Genomic DNA, 21,128 nt, shown 5'->3' with positions numbered 1-21,128 from the left:
TGCTAACTGATGCCGTCAAGACCCTGGCGGATGTGATGCGCGCGCACACCAGGACCACAGGGCCACTCACTGCTGCCACACGCGCTGTCTCAGGCAGGCATCGCCAGGGCAGGCGCCGCGCTGGACCATCCCAGCAAGCCGGCCGTCGGCTGATTGCTGCGGATCCTGCAGTGCGGGCCCGGCCGAGTGCCACCGCGCCACAGCACCAGCCAGCGCATCCCAGACGCCAGCTGGCCCACATTGCGCCATCCGTCGCCGCCATTCCCCCTCTGGGGCGTCAAGGGCAAGCGGCTGCAGCTGATGGTGGCCAGGCTCAGGTGCGCCACTCAGGAGACGGCCCCTCGAGGCCCAAACGCCGTGTAGGCCGCCCCCCAGCGGCATCTGGCGGAAGGGCATCTGAGCCTCAGGCGCCTTCCCCCAGCCTCGCAGCAGCCACTGGGCAGAGCTTGCGAAGGAGCAGCAGGCAGGGCAGGGGAGGCAAAATGCTGGCCAAGGTCTCGCCCTCGCGGGCCACTCAGTAGAGGGTGTGGCCAGCTTTCCTTTAATATGGCGGTGGCCATCTTTATTTTGCCCATGGTTGTGCTTTTGGAGGGCTTTTTTTTTGCGTTAGGCCGACGTTGAGGCCCGGTTTCAATAAAGGTGGAGTGGCTCCTCCCCAGTTTGTGGGAGTGAGTCGTTTGTTGGGCTTTTTGTGGGGCCCGTTTATTGTTTTTGGGGATTCATGTGGGAAGGGCTTTTCATTTTTGTGTAATAAAAAATTATCTTTATTCATGCAGTCTCCATGGTTGTTCTTCTTAGTGTTTGTTGGCTTCGCCGGCTGAGGGCTTGCGGAGCGGCTGCATTCATCTTCCCTCATGGCCCCTGGCCATTCCCTGACAGGGGGCTTAGAAGTACCGTGTAATAAGGTGGCGTCGTGCGGCCCTTGGCCCTGGTCGCTCCCTCCTGGGAACGTACTCCTGCTCCTGCTCCTCCTCCTCCTCCTCCTCCTCATGCTCCTCCTGCTCCTCCTCCTGAGGTGCTGGTCCAACGTCAGGTGGCAGTGCCTGAGTCCTGCGGATAGCCAGGTTGTGTAGCATGCAGCAAACCACCACAAATTGGGAGACCCGGTCCGGCGAATACTGGAGAGCTCCTCCGGAGCGATCAAGGCAGCGGAACCGCTGCTTGAGGACCCCAATAGTTAGCTCGATGATGTTGCGGGTGGTTTGATGGCTCTCGTTGTAGGCCTCTTCAGCAGCGGTCCTGGGCGCGCGGAGCGGGGTCATGAGCCAGGTGCACAAAGGATAGCCTTTGTCCCCGAGTAGCCATCCTCTTGGGGGAGGCTGTGCCTGGAACATGTCATGCACAGTACTCTGCCGCAGGATAAAGGCATCGTGGCTGCTGCCTGGGAAGCTGGCATTGACTGCCATGATGCGCTGCTTGTGGTCACAGACCAGCTGCACATTCAGAGAATGGTAGCCCTTCCTGTTGCGATACTGCTCGCCATGCTCCAGAGGGGCCCGCAAAGCCACATGCGTACAGTCAATGGCGCCCTGCACCAAGGGGAATTCCCCGAGTCTGGAAAATCCCAATGCGCGCTGATGCTGGCTCTCCAGGGCCATGGGGAAGGAGATGAATTGGCTTCTCCTTCTGAACAGTGCTTCGGTCACCTGGCGGATGCAGCGATGCGCGCCGTACTGGGAGATGTTTGCTATGTCCCCAGCAGCGTATTGGAAGGAGCCGGTGGCATAGAAGTTCAATGCCACTGTCACCTTCACTTCCACCGACAGAGACGTCCTGCACCTGAGCTTTGGCCGCAGATCTCGGCGAAGCAGGTGGCAGATCTCTGCAATCACCCCCTTTCGGAATCGGAGCCTTTTAACACATCGCGCGGCACTCATGTTTAGGTAGGAGCGCTGCTGGCGGTATAGCCTGACTGGGTAAGGCCTACGTGGCCGACGCCTGTAGCCCCCTCTGCCTCTAGCCAGGGCTGCCCCTCTCACAATGCGTCTGCGAGCCCTACGGACATGGAGCTGCAGCTCCGCGTTGGCACCCCATGCAACCCCCATCAAATCCTGGCAAACACTCTAATTTCCAAATGGCCACTTGCAGCGCTGTTGCCTGAGTCCAAAAATACCTGGCTCTTGCTGCTTGAAACCAGTTAGCTATCCTCCTTGTTGTGTCTCCAGAAATGCGTTGCACAAGACTGTTTTCTGAAAAAAGGATGGCCTTTATACTGGAGAGGACGTTCCCTTTAATTAGCGCCCCCCGGGGCCCGCGCTGGTTGTGTTGCGTTCCTTTTTCCAAACGCTCCGGCCGCCCGCCGCACAATGGGGCGGTCCGACTGAAGTTTGCAATCGGGGCGGCCAAAGGGCGTTGCACGAGGATGTGACGTCATTTTCTGCGCGCGCATCCGGGCGGGCGCTAAACTTTGCGCCGGCGCTAACGGGCAACTTAATTTGGGGCGGGGCGCAAACTGCGCTGCGCCCGGGCGCTACACGCATAGCGCCCGGAAATCACTTCTCTTAAGGCGCTAACTGCTGGCGCAAGCAACTGAAAATCTAGCCCTTGATTTCTCTGACTGCCACTTTTGCTTTTCTCCTTCCTGTCTTTTGCTTCTATCCTTGTTTCCATTTCCCCTGCATCCATGCTCAGATTCCCAACCCCCTACCATTTTAGTTTAAACCCTCCCCCAGAGCACTAGCAAACACTCTGCCTGGGGCATCAGTCCCGGCCCTGCCCACATGCAAACGGTCCACTTTGTATTGGTCCCACTTCCCCCAGAACCGGTTCCAAATTACCAGGAATTTGAATCCCTTCCCCTTCCACCATTCCTCTAGCCACATATTCACATGAAATACCCTTCTATGTCTACTCTGACTAGCACGTGGCACTGGTAGTAATCCTGAGATTACTACGTTTGAGGTCCTATTTTTTAATTTAACCACTAACTCCCTATATTCGGCTTTTAGGGCCTCTTCCCCTTTTTTACCTATATCGTTGGAAATATGCACCACGACAACTGGCTGTTCACCCTCCCCTTCCAAAGTGTTCTGCAGCCGCTCTGAGACATCATTGACCCTTGCACCAGGGAGGCAACACATTATCCTGGAGTCTCGCTTGCGGCCGCAGAAAATCCTATCTATTCCCCTTACAATAGAATCTCAAGCGAGCGAGACAGAGGAAAGGGAAACAAGACCAAAGCCAGTGCTTTCAGTCCCCACCACCAACTCCTTTCCCTAGCCACTGACTCCATCCCACATCCTAACATATGGCTGAGGTTGAAGCACACCGTGCGCAACATTGGTGTAATATTTGACCCTGAAATGAGCTTCCGACCACATATCCGCAGCATACCAAAGGCCGCCTACTTCCACCTCCGTAACATCACCCATCTCTGCCCCTGCCTCATCTCAGCCGCTGCTGAAACCCTCATCCATGCCTTTGTTACTTCTAGACTTGACGATCACAAAACACTCCTGCCTGGCCTCCCACATTCCACCCTATGTAAACCTGAGCTCATCCAAAACACGGCTGCCCATATCCTAACTTGTACCATGTCCCGTTCGCCCATCACCCCTGTGCTCACCGACCTACACTGGCTCCCGGTTAAGCAGCACCTCGATTTCAGAATTATCATCCTTGTTTTCAAATCCCCCCATGGGCTCGCCCCTTCCTCTCTCTCTAATCTCCTTCAGCGCAAAAACCCACCCACCACACCAAATCGCTCATTCTATCCTATCACTTTGACGAAGCTTTTAGTCACCTGTCCTAATTTATCCTTACGTGGCTCGGTGTCAAAATTGTTTTTCTAAAAATACTCCTGTGAAGGGCCTTGGGAAGTTTTGCTACTTTAAAGGCGCTATTTCAGTACAAGTCATCGTAGTTGTTGTACATCTCGGGCTCTATAGACTCATAGAATGGTTACAGCACAGACGGAGGCCTTGTGCCCCGTCGAGCTCGTGCCGGCTCTCTGCAAGAGCACTTCAGCAGTTACATACTACTCAAGGAACCCGTTCCTAATGCACTCTATAAACTCTTCCTCAAGGCTGCCCTGCCCAATTTGATTTGTCCAGTCAATATGAAAGTTAAAATCCCCCATGATTATAGGTGTTCCCTTATTACAAGCCCCAACTATTTCCTGATTTATACTCCGACCTACAGAGTTCCAACTGTTAGGAGGCCTATAGACTGTGCCCGCTCGTGACTTTTTCCCCTTATTATTCCTTATCTCCACCCAAACTGTTTCATTATCCTGATCCTTTGACCCAATATCATTTCTCACTATTGCAGTGATTCCATCCATTATTAACATAGCCACCCCACCTCCCTTTCCTTCCTGTCTGTCCTTCCCAATTGTCAAAATTGTTCCAAATTGATGTTTAGTTCCCAGTCATGTTCAACTTGCAGCCATGTTTCTGTAATGGCCACCCGATCATACTGATGTGTAGTTATTTGTACCGTCAACTTATCTATTTTGTTACAAATGCTGCGTGCATTCAGATAAAGAACTTTTAAATATGTTTTGTGACAATTTGTTCCTGCTTTTACCCCTTTTACTACTCCACCTTTATCTTTATACATTCTGTCCCTTCCTGACACGCTCTGGTTTTTAATTCCCCCAGTGCTACCTTGCTCTATTGCCTTCTCCACTGACATTTTTAATTTTTGCTCTCTTGAAACCTCCCCCCAACTAATTAATTTAAAGCCCTCTCAACAGCCCTAGTTATAAGAATCGCCAGGATTCTAGTCCCAGCACTGGTCAAGTGAAGTCTGTCCCAATGGAACAGCTCTCTCCCATCCCAGTACTGGTGCCAGTGTCCCAAGAAGCAAAACCGATTTCTCCCATGCCAGTCTTTGAGCCACGCATTTAAATCTCTGATTTTATTTACCCTTGATAAATTTGCTCGTGGCTCAGGTAGTAATTCAAAGATTATTACCCTTGTGGTTCTGCTTTTTAATTTGGCCCTTGCTGCTCATATTCCCTCAGCAGAACCTCTTTCCTTCTCCAATCTATGTCGTTGGTACCAACATGGACCACGACAACTGGATCCTCCCCCTCCCACTCCAAGTTTCTCTCCAGCCCAAAGGAGATGTCCTTAACCCTGGCCTCAAATTTGCCACTTTCCAATCCTTGGGCAACTCCCCCACATCTAGGGAAGATTGGAAAATTATGGCAAGCACTTCCACTATCTCCTCCCTCAATTCCGCTAGCAACCTGGGATGCAAGCCATCTGGACCAAGCAAGGTATCCATTCTAAGCATACCCAGCCATTCTAGTACACCCTTTCTATCAGTTTTCACCCCATCCATTGCTTCTTCCTTTTCCACTTCTACCGTTATTTTGTCAGAATCCACCTCCTTAGTAAGCACCGATACAAAGTACTCATTGAGTATTCTAGACTTGCCCTGCGCCTCTAAGCATATAACATCTTCTTTGACCCTAATACACCCCACCACGCCTCTTACTACCCGCTTACAGTTTACATGCCGGTAGAAGATTTTTGGGTTCCCTTTTATGTTAAATGCCATTGTGCTCTCATATTCTCTCTTTGCCAATCTTACTTTCATCTTCACTTCCCCCCTCAACATATTGTATTTGGTCTGGTTCTCCCTTGAAGAATTTACCTGACATGCATCATACACTCTCTTGTTCTGTTTCATCATCTGCTCTATCTCCCTCATCATCCAAGGAGCCCTGGCTTCGGTTCCCTTATCCTTCCCTCTTCTTGGAATGTACATCGCCTGTACTTGAAACATCTCCTCATTAAATATCACACATTGTTCCGTTACAGCTTTTCCTGTCAGTCTTTGGTTCTATTTTACCATGGCTAGATCCTTTTGCATCCCATTAAAGTTAGCCCTTTTCCAGTTTAGAAGTTCCACTCTAGATTGTTCCTTGCTCTTCACCATTGCTAATCTAAATCTTACGATACGATGATCACTCTTAACCAAGTGTTCTCCCACAGGCACTTGGTCCACCTGGCCCACCTCATTCCCCAGCACCACATCCAGCAATGCCGCCTTCCTAGTTGGGCCAAGAACATACTGGTCAAGGAAACACTTCTGAACACATTTCAGAAATTCCTCCCCCTCCCTTCCCTTTACCCTTGCATTATCCCAATCCATAGTTGGGTAATTAAAGTCCCCCAATATCACCAATCTATAGCTCTTGTATATCTCTGCAATTTCCCTGCAGATTTGCTCCTTTACATCCCTCTCACTATTTGGAGGCCTATAGAATACCACCAATAGCGTGATCATACACTTTTTGCTCCTCAACTCCAACCAAATGCATTCTGTATTTATAAAAATTTATATAATTGCCTATCTATAGCACACTACATTAGAAATATAGGCCTAGAAATTCAGTTCTTAGTGCCAGCCGCTAGCGCCTTAGGAGGATGTGAGGTGGGGCGCTAAGCGGCTAGTGACTGGGTGCGGCACCATCTGCGCCTCTCGCAAACTTCACTCAAGATTTAGCGCCGGCGCTAAACCACAGTGCCCACTCAGCTGCACGTGCAGATTGTGACATCATTTCATGGTGCAACGCCCTTGGTGCGCCCCGGACCGGAACTTCAGTGGCGCCGCCCTTCTTTGTGCCTGGCGTCCCCAGTGACTGGTAGAGGGGAACAGTTCCCAGTCGCTGCGGGGCGCGGGGGCCGCTAGTTAAAGGGGACTCCTCCTGCATTATAAGTGGCAGCCATTTTGTGGCAATCCTTCTGTGTGAGAGACGGATATTTGGAGAGAGACAAAGGCAGAGAGCTTTCTGCTTTGACTAAGCGCTCGCACAGGTACTTCTGGCTTAAGGCCAGAGCTTTGCACTTGGATTTCACTTTCAGTGCCATAGCCTTGAGTCGCCACATATAACGGGGGCTGCAATGGGTGGAAACGTTGGCTTTCTGCATTGTATTGAAAGGGATCAGAGACGCCGTGAGAGAGTGCCAGTCATGGCCAGCTGGAGAAGGGCCAACAGGCGATGGCACAGGAGGCCTTACCACCCAGGGTATACCGCCAGCACTTCTCATATCTGAACATGTCTGAGGAGCTGTATGTTGGTAGGCTGCGATTCAGAAGGGAGGTGGCCACTGAGATCTGCCACCTGATTTGCAGAGATCTGCAGCCACATCTGAGGCGCAGGACATCTCTGTTGGTGGCAGTGAAGGTGACGGTGGCTCTCAACTTCTATGCCAGCGGCTCCATCCAATCTGCTACTGAGGACATTGCCAACATCTCCCAGTTCGCGGTACATTGCTGCATCTGCCAAGTGACCAAAGCTCTTTTCAGCAGGAGACGTCAGTGCATCTCCTTCCCCATGAGCCTGGACAAGCAGCAACAGCATGCAGTTGGATTTGGAAGAAAATGGGCTTCCCCATGGTCCAGGGCGTAGAACTGATGAACCAGCAATGGTCAGGCCTTCGTTCAGAGCTGCAGTGTGCAGGGCATGGCAGCCAAACAAGTCGACCCTCACCCTTTAAGAGCTGACCCGTGCCAGCATGTCTGCCTTCATTCAAAAACTCGCCGCGCCTGCACTGCGCCCGCCCTCGGTGATAGCGCCGCGGCACGCCGGCTTAGCACCTAATGATAGTCGTGCATCGCCTGCTTTAGCACAGCAGCAACCTCTTGGGGTGATGCAACTGAATATCGGCGAAGGTGGCGGTATGTTGCGCCGGGCGCTAAATTTAGCGAACGCCCGGCTGTAGCGCCCCAAACGTGGCTATACTGAATTTCTAGGCCATAATAACCAAGCAACGTGTATATAATAAAGCTGGCTGTGTAAAATGTAACTGGGGATACGCATCTCCAACATTGCATGTCAATCGTATTGTATTTATAATCTATCATTATTAGTCGAAACGTGTGTGTGTAATTTAATGCAAAGTATCTCTAAATTGAAATGTCATAGCTAAAATTTAAGTGAAAAATATGGCCTAGAAATTATAATGCAGGAGGAGTCCCCTTTAAATAGTGCCCCCCGCGCCCCGCAGCGACTGGGAAGCATTCCCCTCTACCAGTTGCTGGGGGCACCAGGCGCAAAGAAGGGCGGCACAACTGAAGATCCGGTTCGGGGCGCCCCAATGGTGTTGCACCACTGCTAAATCTTGAGTGAAGTTCGGGAGAGGCGCAGATCGCGCTGCACCCGGGCGCTAGCTGCTTAGCACCCAACTTCTCCTCCTCCTAAGGCGCTAGCAGCTGCCGCTAATAACTGAATTTCTAGGCCTGCAACTTTAAAGAGTGGATGAATAATTTATCATACAACCATATAAATTTATGGCACAGGATGAAGCCATTTTGTCCATCATGTCTGTGCCAGTCTAAAAAGAGCTATCTAGCCTAATCCCACTTTCCAGCTCTTGGACCATAGTCCTGTAGGATACGCCCCTTGAAGTGCACATCGAAGTAAGTTTTAAACACGACGAGAGTTTCTGTCTGTACCATCCTTTCAGGCAGTGAGTTCCAGACCTCCACCACCCTCTGGGTGGAAAAAGTTCGCCTCAACTCCCCTCTAATCCTTCTACCAATTACTTTAAATCTATGCTCTCTGGTTATCCTCCTCGATGCTAAGTGAAACTGGTCCTTCATATCCTTTCTATCTCGGCCTCTCAATTTTATACACCTCAATTAAATCTCCCCCTAGCCTCCTCTGTTCCAAAGTAAATAACACCAGCCTATCCAGTCTTTCCTCATAGCTAAAATTCTTCACTCCTGGCAACATCCTCCTAAATCTCCTCTGTACTCTCACTGCTTTTATCTAATGCGACCTGAACTGTTCACAGTGCTTTAGCTGTGGCCTAACTAATGTTTCCTGCTGTTCAAGCATAACCTCCCTGCTCCTAAATGATATGTGTATGTATTAACACCGTCGGTAACTATTTAATATCGCATTTTTCTAATTGAAAGCAGCCACATTTACACGTCATATCCACCATTGGAAGCAGCCTGTACCTGTCGCTCGATATCATCTCATTTCAGAATAGTTGTTCCAGTGTTTCTTCCTCTTTATATGCCAAAGTTCAAGGTCACGGGACACGGACCGGTCAAATGGGAACAGGAGAACATGGATGACTTTATAATGGGGATTCAAGCTTCAAACCCTCCAGTTATACTCTTTTGCTTACACCCAACTCAGTTTGAGCAGGATGGCAGGAAGGATGAGGAGATTTATGTGGAGAGACTAGAGAAGCTGGCATTGTTCTATTTAGAGCAGAGAAGGTTAACGGGAGAGGTAATAGATGTGTTCATAACTAGTGGATTTCTGGAATAGATTTAGAGAAACTTACAGCACAGAAGGAGCACATTCGTCCCGTCATCTTTGTGCCGGCTCTTTGGAAGAGGCATTGTACTTAGTCCATTAAATTTTGAATCTATGACCTCTGGTTATTGATCATTCGCCAGAGGGAATATGTTTTTCCTACTTAGAAACATAGAAAAATAGTTGCAGGAGTGGGCCATTCGGCCCTTTGAGCCTGCTCCGCCATTCATTGTGATAATGGCTGACCCTCTATCTCAATACAATATTCCTGCTCTCTCCCCATACCCCTTGATGCCTTTTGTGTCTAGAAATCTATCTATCTCCTTCTTAAATATATTGAGTGACTTGGCTTCCACAGTCTTCTGTGGTAGAGAATTCCACAGGTTCACCAGCCTCTGATTGAAGAAATATCATCTCATCTCAGTCCTAAAGGTCCTACCCCGTATCCTGAGAGGGTGACCCCTCGTTCTAGGCCCCCCAGCCAGGGGAAACATCCTCCCTGCATCCAGTCTGTCTAGCCTTGACAGAATTTTATACGTTTCGATGAGATCCCTTCTCATTCGTCTAAATTCTAGTGAATACAGGCCTAATCGACCCCATCTCTCCTCATACGACAGTCCTGCCATCCCAGGAATCAGTCTGCTGAACCTTCGCTGCACTCCCTCTATGGCAACTATATTCTTTCTTGGATAAAGCGATCAAAACTGCACACAGTACTACAGGTGTGGGCTCACCAAGGCCCTGTATAAATGTAGTAAGACACCCTTGCTCCTATACTCAAATCCTCTTGCAATGAAGGCCAACATACCATTTGCCTTCCTAACAGCTTGCTGCACCTGCATGTTTGCTTTCAGTGACTGGTGTATAAGGACATGCAGGTCCCTCTGTACATCAACATTTCCCAATCTTATCCCCATTTAAATAATATTTTACCTTTCTATATTTCCTACTGAAGTGGATAAATTCACATTTATCCATGTTATACAGCATCTGTCATGTATTTGCCCACTCACTCAAATTATCTAAATCGACTTGAAGCCTCATTGCATTCTCCTCACAACTTATAATCCCGCCTAGTTTCATGTCTTCAGCAAACGTGGAAATATTAGGCCAGTAATTCGGGTCTCAACGCGTGAGTAAGCAGCATGTACTCACACGTGGGCCCGATGGGAGTGCCGGTTTTCAGCATGCACAGTGCATGCGTGGAAAACCGACAGTTCCTTTCCTCTGAACCAAGGGGTTTTGAAGTGGAACACGTGCGTGCAGGAGTCAGCGCGTGCGCGCTGAAATTCCTTTATTTTACAAGGTTGCCCGTGCGATAAGGCCTCCAGTTTTTACGTGAGAAAAAAGCACACTTAAGTACTTCGTTTTAAAAGTTAAGTGGTCTATTAATTAAAGTTAGAATTTTTTCCCACAGGTTTATTATTTTTAAAGACTTTACAGTAAGGTAAGTGTATTTTTAGACTCGAATTTAAAAATATATATTTTTTTCAAATATTTCAATCATTGTTGAAATTAGTTTTTTTACAGTTATTAATAGTTCATTGAAATAGTGGGATTTTTTTAACATTTATTTGAAGTTTAAGTACTGTTTTGGGTGCACGGAGTTTTAATGAGTTTGACAGTTCTTACTATCAAACTCATGAATGAACTTTTGCAACATCCAATTGGTTGCCCAGTGCTCACGTGATCCCAGCCGGCTCATCAAACTAACTACGCCGCTGGATCACGCAAGCACAGCGCACCGGGAGCTGAACCGGGCCACTGACAGCAAATCCACGCAGGGCCAGGCTTCAACTGTCGGCGTGCTATGTAAGTGTAGGTCGGGGGCTTGCACCGGTGGGAAGCGCCTGACACCGATTTCTGGGCCAGTACATTTGGTTCCCTCATCCAAATCATTGATATATATTGTGAATAGCTGGGGCCCAAGCACTGATCACTGCGTTACTCCACTAATCACCTCCTGCCACCCAAAAAAAAGAAATGTATTCCTACTCCCTGTTTCCTGTCTGTTAACCAATTTTCAGTCAATTCCATTATATTACCCCCAATCCCAGGTGCTTTAATTTTGCACACTAACCTCTTATGTGGGACTTTATCAAAGGCCTTCTGAAAATCCAAAAACACCACATCTACTGGTTCTCCCTTAGCTATTCTACCAGTTACCTCCTCAAAAAGCCCCAGTAGGTTTGTCATACACTATTTCCCTTTCATAAATCCATGTTGAATTTGTCTAATCCTATTGATATTTTCTAAGTGTCCTGTTATCACATCCTTTTTAATAGATTGTAGCATTTTCCCTACTATTGATGTTAGGCTAACCGGTCTGTAGTTCCGTTTTCTCTCTTCCTCCTTTTTAAAATTGTTGGGTTACACTTGCCACCCTCCAATCTGCAGGAAATGTTCCATAATGTATAGAATTTTGGAAGATGATAACCAATGCATCCACTATTTCCATGGCTACCTCTTTTAGTACACTGGGATGCAGATTATCAGGCCCTGGGGATTTACTGGCTTTCAGTCCAATTAATTTCTCCAGCACTATTTTTTTACGAATACTAATTTCCTTTAATTACTCCTTCTCACTGGATGCTTGGTTCCCTAGCCTTTATAGGAAGTTCATCTCAGTCCAAAATATCCTACCACGTATCCTGAGACTTGACCCCTCGTTCTAGAACCCCCCAGCCAGGGGAAACGTCCTCCCTGCACCCAGTCTATCTAGCCCTGTCAGAATTTTATACGTTTCGATGAGATCCCTTCTCATTCTTCTATACTCTAATGAATACAGTCGTAATCGACCAAACCTCTCCTCATATGACAGTCCTGCCATCCCAGGAATCAGTCTGCTGAACCTTCGCTGCACTCCCTCTATGGCAACTGTATCCTTTCTTGGATAAAGCAACCAAAACTGCAAACACTACTCCAGGTGCGGTCTTACCAAGGCCCTGTATAAATGTAGTAAGACATCCTTGCTCCTGTACTCAAATCCTCTTGCAATGAATGTCAACACACCATTTGCCTTCCTAATTGCTTGCTGCACCTGCATGTTTGCTTTCAGTGACTGGTGTACAAGCACATGCAGGTCCCTCTGTACATCAACATTTCCCAATCTTATCACCACTTAAATAATATTCTACCTTTCTGTATTTTCTACCGAAGTCGATAACTTCACATTTATCCACGTTATACAGCATCTGCCATGTATTTGCCCACTCACTCAACTTATCTAAATCGCCTTGAAGCCTCTTTGTATTCTCCTCACAACTCACAATCCCACCTAGTTTCATGTCGTCAGCAAACTTGGAAATATTACATTTGGTTCCCTCATCAAAATCATTGATATATATTGTGAATAGCTGGGGCCCAGCACTAATCCCTGCGGTACTCCACTAGTCACGTCCTGCCACCCAAAAAAAAACAATTAATCCTACTCTCTGTTTCCTGTCGGTTAAACAATTTTCAGTCCATTCCAGCATATTACCACCAATCACATGTGCCTTAATTTTGCACACTAACCTCTTATGTGGGACATTATCAAAGGCCTTCAGAAAATCCAAATACACCACATCCACTGGTTCTCCCTTATCTATTCTACCTGTTACCTCCTCAAAAAACTGCAGTAGGTTTGTCAAACATGATTTCCCTTTCATAAATCCATGTTGACTTTGTATAAACCTGTTGATATTTTCCAAGTGTTCTATTACCACATCCTTTACAATAGACTAGGATTATCTCTACTACTGATGTTAGGCTAACCGGTCTGTAGTTCCGTTTTCTCTCTCCCCTTCCTTTTTTTAAATAGTTTGCTTACATTTGCCACACTCCAATCTGCAGGAAATGTTCCATAATCTATTGAATTTTGGAATATGACAACCAACGCATCCATTATTTCCATGGCTACCTCTTAATGCTCTGGGATGCTGATTATCAAGCCCTGGGGATTTACCGGCTTTCAGTCCCATTAATTTGTCCAGCACTATTTTTTTACTAATACTAATTTCCTTTAATTCCTCCTTCACACTACACCCTTGGTTCCCTAGCATTTATGTGAAGTTATTTGTTTCCTCTTCCATAAAGACAGAACCAAAGTATTTGTTTCAATGCTCAACCATTTCTTTGTTCCCCATTATAAATTCTCCCGTTTCTGACTGTAAGGGACCTACATTTATCTTCACTAATCTTTTTCTTTTTACATACTTGTGGAAGCTTTTACAGTCCGCTTTAAAGTCACCTTCAGGGTCTTCAGCTTTTAAACTCAAAACTGGAGCCTAATTTATATTACATTGCACACAACTATTAACCCTAGCCTACAAATCCAACACCTGATTCAAATCCATTTTTTGCAGTTCAACGATGAATTTAAGGGAAAAAACACAGTTCAGAAAGAGTCAGGCAGTTCCTGTTGTATTTTGGCCACAGCGTTGCAATGAGCTATTGCATGGCATCGCATTCTGAGAAGTGCAAAAAATTAAACGGCAGAAATAGTAGGGGATTTCAACTACCCAAATATTAACTGGGATAAGATTAGTGTGAAGGGTATAGAATGTGCGGATTTCCGAAAATGCATCCATTAGAACATTTTTAGCCAATATGTAGCAAGCCCAACAAGGGAGGAGGCGGTTCTGGACTTAGTTTTATGGAATGAAGCTGCGCACGTGGAAGGCATATAAGTGGGGGAACATTTTGGTGCTAGTGACCATTATTCTGTTAGATTTAATGTAGTTATGGAAAAGAACAAGGATAGACCAGGAATAACAATTCTAAATTGTGGAAAGCAAATTTTGCTGCGCTCAGAGGGGGGTTTAGCCATAGTGGACTGGAAACAGCTACTTGAAGGTAAATAAGTGCCAGAGCCGTGGGAGGCATTCAAGGAGGAGATCCGGGGGGTTCAGAACAAACATGTGCCTTTAAAGAAGAAAGGTGGGACTAACAAATGTAGAACCCCCTGGATGTCTAGAGACATACAGGGTAGGAAAAAGAAAAAAAGGGAGGCATATGACAGATGCCGAGGGCAAGTACTCCAGAATCTTTAGAGGAGAACAGAAAGTGCAGGGTGCAATTAAAAAGGATATTAGGAAAGCAAAGAGAGAGCATGAAAAATTCTTGGCAAGTAAAATCAAGGAAAACCTATAGAAGTTATTTTAAAATATTAAGAGTAAGAGGATAAGTAAAGAAAGTATAGGGCCTATTAGAGATCATGAGGCTAATCTTGTGAGGCTAATCTTGTGTGGAGGCGGGAGACATCGGTAGGGTTCTTATTTAATATTTTGCGTCTGTTTTCAGAAAGGAGAGGGGCGAAGCAGACATTTCTATCAAGGGTGGGGAGTGTGAAATATTAGAAAAAAGAAACAGAGAGAGGAAGTATTAAAGGGTTTAGCAGTTTTAAAAGTGGATAAATTCCCAGGCCCAGATGAAATGTATCTCAGGCTGTTACGTGAAGCAAAAGAGGAAATAGCACAGGCCCTGACCATCGTTTTTCAATCCTCTCTGGCTTCAGGTGTGTGCAAGCGGACCGCTACTGTGATACCCTTGTCTAGAAATGGAGAAAAGAATAGACCGAGTAATTAAAGGCCAGTCAGCCTAACCTCTGTGGTGGGAAAATCATTGGAAACAATTCTGAAGGACAGGATAAATCTTCAATTAGAAAGACACGGATTAATCAATGATAGTCAGCATGGATTTGTTAAGGGACGGTCGGGTCTGACAAGCTTGATTGAATTTTTTGAGGATGTAACAATGAGGGTAGACGAGGGTAGTGCGTTTGATGTAATGTATATGGACTTTAGTAAAAGCTTATGATAAGATTCCTCATTGCAGACTGTACATGAAGTTAAAAGCCCATGGGATCCAGTTCAAAGTGTCAAGTTGTATTCAAAACTGGCTCGGAGACAGGAAGCAGAGGGTAATGGTTGATGGGTGTTTTTGTGACTGGAAGGCTGTTTCCAGTTGGGTTCCACAGGTCTCAGTACTAAGTACCCTTGCTTTTTGTGGTGTACATTCACGATCTTGACTTAAATATATTGGGTATGATTAAGAAGTTTGCAGATGATGCTAAAATCGGCTGTGTGGTTGATACTGCAGAAGGAAGCTGTAGACTGCAGAAAAATATCAATAAATTGGTCAGGTGGGCAGAACAGTGGCAAATTGAATTCAATCCGGAGAAATGTGAAGTCATGCATTTGGGGGGGGGGGGCAACTAGGAAAGGGAATGCACATTAAATGGTAGGACACTGAGTAGTGTAGAGGAACAAAGGGACCTTGGAGTGCATGTCCACAGATCACTGAAGGTGGCAGGCCAGGTAGATAAGCTAATTAAGAAGGCATACTGAATACTTGCCTTTATTAGCCGTGGCATAGAATACAAGAGCAGGGGGCTAATGCTTCAATTGTATAAAACACTAGTTAGGCCTCAGCTAGAGTTCTGCGTGCAGTTCTGGTCACCACATTACAGAAAAGAAGTGATTGCACTGGAGAGGGTTGAGAGGAGATTTACAAGGATGTTGCCAGGAGTAGAGCATCTTAGCTATGATGAAGGACTGGATAGCTTGGGTCTGTTTTCCTTGTAACAGAGAATGCTGAGGGGAGACTTTATTGACGTGTATATAATTATGAGGGGCATAGAAAAGTGGATAGAATGGACGTATTTCCTTTAGCAGAGGGATAACAGATTAAAAGTAATTGGTGGAAGGTTTAGAGGGGAAATGAGGGGAAATGTCTTTAGCCAGAGGGTTGTGGGGGTCTGGAACGCACTGCCTGAAAGGGTGATAGAGGTAGGAACCCTAACCACATTTAAAAAGCACTTGGGATGCTGTAACCTTAAGGGATATGGACCAAGAGCCGGGGACTCGGATTAGGCTGGATAACTCTTTGTTGGCCGGTGTGGACACGATGGGCCAAAATGGCCTCCTTCCATCCTGTAACTTTCTATGATTCTATGAGCGAGATTTCAAAATATTTTTCCTCAGGATGGGCGTTGGGGGGAGGTTGCAAAGGTTTAGGTAGAGTAAATGATTAGGAACAATTTCTGCTGGCAGCAGGGTCGCTAAAGAGAGGACACAGATTTAAAGAACAAGAGGGGGAGATGAGGAGCATGTTTTTTTACACAGCGAGTTGTTGTGATCTGGAATGAAATGCCTGAAAGGGTGGTAGAAGTAGATTCAATAGCAACTTTCAAAAGGGAATTGGATAAATACTTGAAAGGGGGAAATTTGTAGGGCAATGCGAAATAGCGGGGGATTGGGTCTAATTTGAAATAGACGTCACAGGCACGATGGGCCGAATGACCTCCTCCTGTGCTGTGTCACTCTCGGAACTTTGACGTGTAATACTCTTTGCTGCCAGCAGGTGTGGCCAATGCCTAAAACATCCGCCACCCCCCTAGAGGCCTGTTGGTGAAATGCAGCCCCACATTGAACTGTAACTCTGTGAATATCAGTGATTGAATTTACATTGATTTCTACTTTCTCCCCACTCACTCTTCGCAGGTACAGACTGTCACTGAGGATCAGGCTCCACAGACCGAGGCTGCTTCACAGGTACCTCACCTCAAGGGCCTTATCCCCTGTATTTGTGAAACGCAGGTCTTGCCTGACAAAACTGAATGAATTTTTTGAAGTGGTGACTAATGTAGTGGACAGGGGTGATCTGTAAGAATGTCAATTATATGGATGTCCAGAGGCATTTCATCAATTCGCATATATGAGACTGTTAACTAAGGTGGCAGCCCACGCAATCGAGGGCAAATTAATGACCTGCTTAGGAAAATGGCTGTGCAGCAGGTGACAGGCAATAGGGATAATGGGTTGTACTCAAATTGGCAGGAGGTGAAAGGTGGTATCCCGCAGGGGTCTCTACTATTCACAGTATTTATTACCGGCTCAGATGAATGCACAGAAATTCATATATCCAAATTTGCTGATGACAAAAAGACAGGCGGCATTCTATGCAGTGTAGATGAAAGGGGATATTGACAGATCAAGTGAATGGGCAAAACTTTGGTAAATGGATTTCAATTTAGGCAAATGTGAGGTTATCCACTTTGGGCCTAAAAAGGATAGAACAGGGTACTTTCTACATGGTAAATGACTAAAAACAGTGGATGTCCAAAGAGACAGGGAGTCCAGGTACATCGATCATTAAAATGCCATGAACAGGTACAGAAAATAATAAATACGGCTATTGGAATACTGGACTTTATATCTAAAGGACTAGAATACAAGGGAGAAGAAGTTATGCTGCAGCTATACAAAGTCCTGGTTAGACCACACCTGGAGTACTGTGAGCAGTTCTGGGCACCACAACTTAGGAAGGATATATTGGGATTGGGGGCAGTGCAGCGTAGGTTTACCAGAATGACATCCTGACTTCAAGGGTTAAGATACAGGGAGAAAGTACACAAATTAGAGTTTTATTCCCTAGAATTTAGAAGGTTAAGGGGTGATCTGATATCTTTTTTCAAGATATTAAGAGGAGCATTCGAGTAGTTAGAAACGATTTCCGCTGGTTGGGGATTCTCGGACTAGGGAACATAGTCTAAAAATTTGAGCCAGATATTTCAGCAGTGAAATTAGGAAACACTTCTACACACTAAGGGTGGTGGAAGATTGGAATTCTCTTCCACGAACGACAATTGATGCTAGATCAATTGTTAATTTTAAATCGGAGAATGATAGCTTTCTGTTAACCAAAGGTATGAAGGGATTGGCCCAAAGGCTGGTATATGGAGTTAAGTCCCAGAGCAGCCACGATCTAATTAGATGCTTTGCGTGCTCAAGGGTCTGAATGGTTTAATCCTGCTCCTATTTTCCTTTGTCCCCTGAAATGCTTCGATGCCATTCGCCTTAAATGCTGCAAGTGGCAGCAAGTTCCAGATTCTAACCACTCTGAAACAATTGTAGAGAAGTTTCTCAATTATTTATTACCAGCTGATGTGCCCGGCGATGCCGAGGCTTTTTCGAGGGCATGTTGTTGTTGGAAGAGAGAGAGAGCGACTGGCGGGAAGAGAGAGAGCGACTGGGGGGAAGAGAGAGAGCGACTGGGGGGAAGAGAGAGAGCGACTGGGGGGAAGAGAGAGAGCGACTGGGGGGAAGGGGAGGGGGGAAGCGGAGGGGGGAAGAGGGGGGGAAGAGGGGGGAAAGAGGAGGGGGGAAGAGGGGGGAAGGGGAGGGGGATGAAGGGGGAGGGGGAAGAGGGGGGAGGGGGAGGGGGAGGGGGGAAGAGAGGGGGAGGGGGGAAGAGGGGGGAGGGGGAGGGGGAAGAAGGGGGAAGGGGGGACGGGAAGGGGAGGTGGGAGGGGGAGGGGAGGGGGGAAGGGGAGGGGGAAGAGGGGGGGGAGGGGGGAGGGGGAGGGGGGAGGGGGTGGAGGGGTTGGGGGGGAGGAGCGAAAAGGGGGGAAGGGGAGGGGGGAAGAGGGGGGAAGGGGAGGGCGGAAGGAGAGGGGGGAAGGAGAGGGGGGAAGGGGAGGGGGGAAGGAGAGGGGGGAAGGGGAGGGGGAAGGGGAGGGTGAAGAGGGGCGGAAGGGGAGGGTGAAGAGGGGGGAAGGGGAGGCAGAAGAGGGGGGGAAGGGGAGGGGGTAAGGGGGGGGAAGGGGAGGGGGGAATAGGGGGGAAGGGGAGGGGGATGAAGGGGGAGGGGGAAGAGGGGGGAGGGGGAGGGGGGAAGAGAGGGGGGAGGGGGGAAGAGGGGGGAGGGGGAAGAAGGGGGAAGGGGGGACGGGAAGGGGAGGTGGGAGGGGGAGGGGAGGGGGGAAGGGGAGGGGGGAAGAGGGGGGAGGGGGGAGGGGGAGGGGGGAGGGGGTGGAGGGGTTGGGGGGGAGGAGCGAAGAGGGGGGAAGGGGAGGGGGGAAGAGGGGGGAAGGGGGAGGGTGGAAGAAGGGGGGAAGTGGAGGGGGAAGGGGAGGAGGGGGGAAGGGGAGGGGGGAGGAGGGGGGAAGGGAAGGGGGGAGTGGGAAGGGGAGGGGTGAGAGTGGGGAAGGGGAGGGGGGAAGAGGGGAGGGGGGGAAGGGGAGGGGAGGGGGAGAGTACCCGAGCCCCCTGATCTCCGCACTCCCCATCACCCGAGCCCCGCCCCCCTGTACTCCCGAGCCCCACCCCCCCGATCTCCTGAGCCCGCCCCCCGAATCTCCGGAGACCCGCCCCCACGATCTCCCGAGGCTCGCCCCCCACCCCCCCCGGATCTCCCGATGCTCGCGCCCCCCAACCAAGCACCGAACTCTAGAGGCCCGATCTCCCGAGCACCAGCCCCCCGCCCTCCCGCTCTCCAGAGTCCCGCCCTCCCGAGCTGGCTGCAAGTCCGCCGATTGCGGCTGTGAGAGATGGCCGGCGGGCCCGGTTGCCGGGGGTAACACTTCCCGCTCACCACGTCCCGCCCGAGATCCGCACTCCCGAGAGCCCCGCCCCCCCGCCGAGCCGAGCGGGGAACAGAGAGAGACGCCGTATCTCAGCTGCTCCTGCTGCGCGCGCACCTTCCCACTCACCAAGCCCCGCCCGAGATCCGCACTCCCGAGAGACCCGCCCCCCCCGCCCGAGCCGAGCGGGGAACAGAGAGAGACGCCGTATCTCAGCTGCTCCTGCTGCACGCGCACCTTCCCACTCACCAAGCCCTGCCCGAGATCCGCGCCCCCCCGCCCAACACGAGCAGGGAACAGAGAGAGACGCCTAATCTCAGCTGCTCCTGCTGCGCGCGCACCCTGACCCTCGTGGCTGAAATCCGTTGCCCCGGGTAACGTGACACGGGGGAGGCGGGGGGGGGGGGCGGGTGAGGAGCTTTGCAGAAGCCGTGGGACAATTACCTAGCTCGGGCACGGCTGGGCAAGAAAGGCCCATGCTTTGAGTCCTAACAAAAACGGGGAAAGGTACGAAAAAGAATCTTCAGGTTAGGGAAAACATTTACAAATGAATGAAGTTTTTTTTTAAACAATTTAATAAAAGCAATTTTATTTTGCTGGAAATGTATATTTGAAAAGAAGACGCAGAAAGCAGGAAATAGAATGGAAGCAAGATGGCGGCTACTCACCTCGGCTCAGAACGATAAGGCCCGCCCACACACGCACCGATTGGTCAACTGTCAGGTCACCAAAGCATAGGATTGGTCAATTGTCCCGTCACTCGACCGCAGGAAGGCCCGGCTGCACGCGCCAGGAACCTGGCGTATGATTGGTCGACCTCGAGGTCACTCTGTCGCTACTGAGCGGATAATGAGATGCTAATGAGCGGAACTTTGAAGGTTTTTCAGATACCGCGCGCGCAATTTTTGTCCGGCCAAAACTTAAATACGCTTACCTTCGTTTTGGAATATTGAGCTTTCTTTCGACATAACGCACGAGTAGGTACGCTCTGTAACTTTCGAGCGCATAGCTGGACAGACGCACACCCGAGGACAGACAGAAGGACAGACAGAAGGACAGACAGACAGAAAGAACGATCTGTTTATATATATAGATTCATTAGGAAATATGTGTAGTTCATTCTGCGCTAATTGAATTGATACTGTATCTCTGTCTAAAACGGATATAATTCTGGACTGGGATGTAACGATTAGCTCAGTCAGCACTAATGGAATTGATACGGTATCTCAGTCTGATACTGAGATTTCTGGACTGGGATATAATGTGTAGCTCAGTCTCCTCTAATGGAATTGATACTGCATCTCAGACTGATACTGTGAGATTTCTGGACTGGGATATAACTTGTAGCTCAGATTGCACTAATGGCATTGATACTGTATCCCAGTCTGATACTGAGAAATTTCTGGATGGGATATAATGTGTAGCTCAGTCTGCACTAATGGAATTGATACTGTATCTCAGACTGATACAGTGAGATTTCTGGACTGCGATGTAATGTGTAATTCAGTCTGCACTAATGGAATTGATATTGTATCTCAGTCTGATACTGAGAGA

Source organism: Somniosus microcephalus, chromosome 22, assembly GCF_052327205.1.
Source record: "Somniosus microcephalus isolate GS21.2 chromosome 22, FLI_Smic_1.0, whole genome shotgun sequence".
In the NCBI taxonomy this organism is placed as follows: domain Eukaryota; kingdom Metazoa; phylum Chordata; class Chondrichthyes; order Squaliformes; family Somniosidae; genus Somniosus; species Somniosus microcephalus.
The sequence above is the reverse complement of the archived record's forward strand: the minus strand, read 5'-3'. Positions refer to the sequence as shown.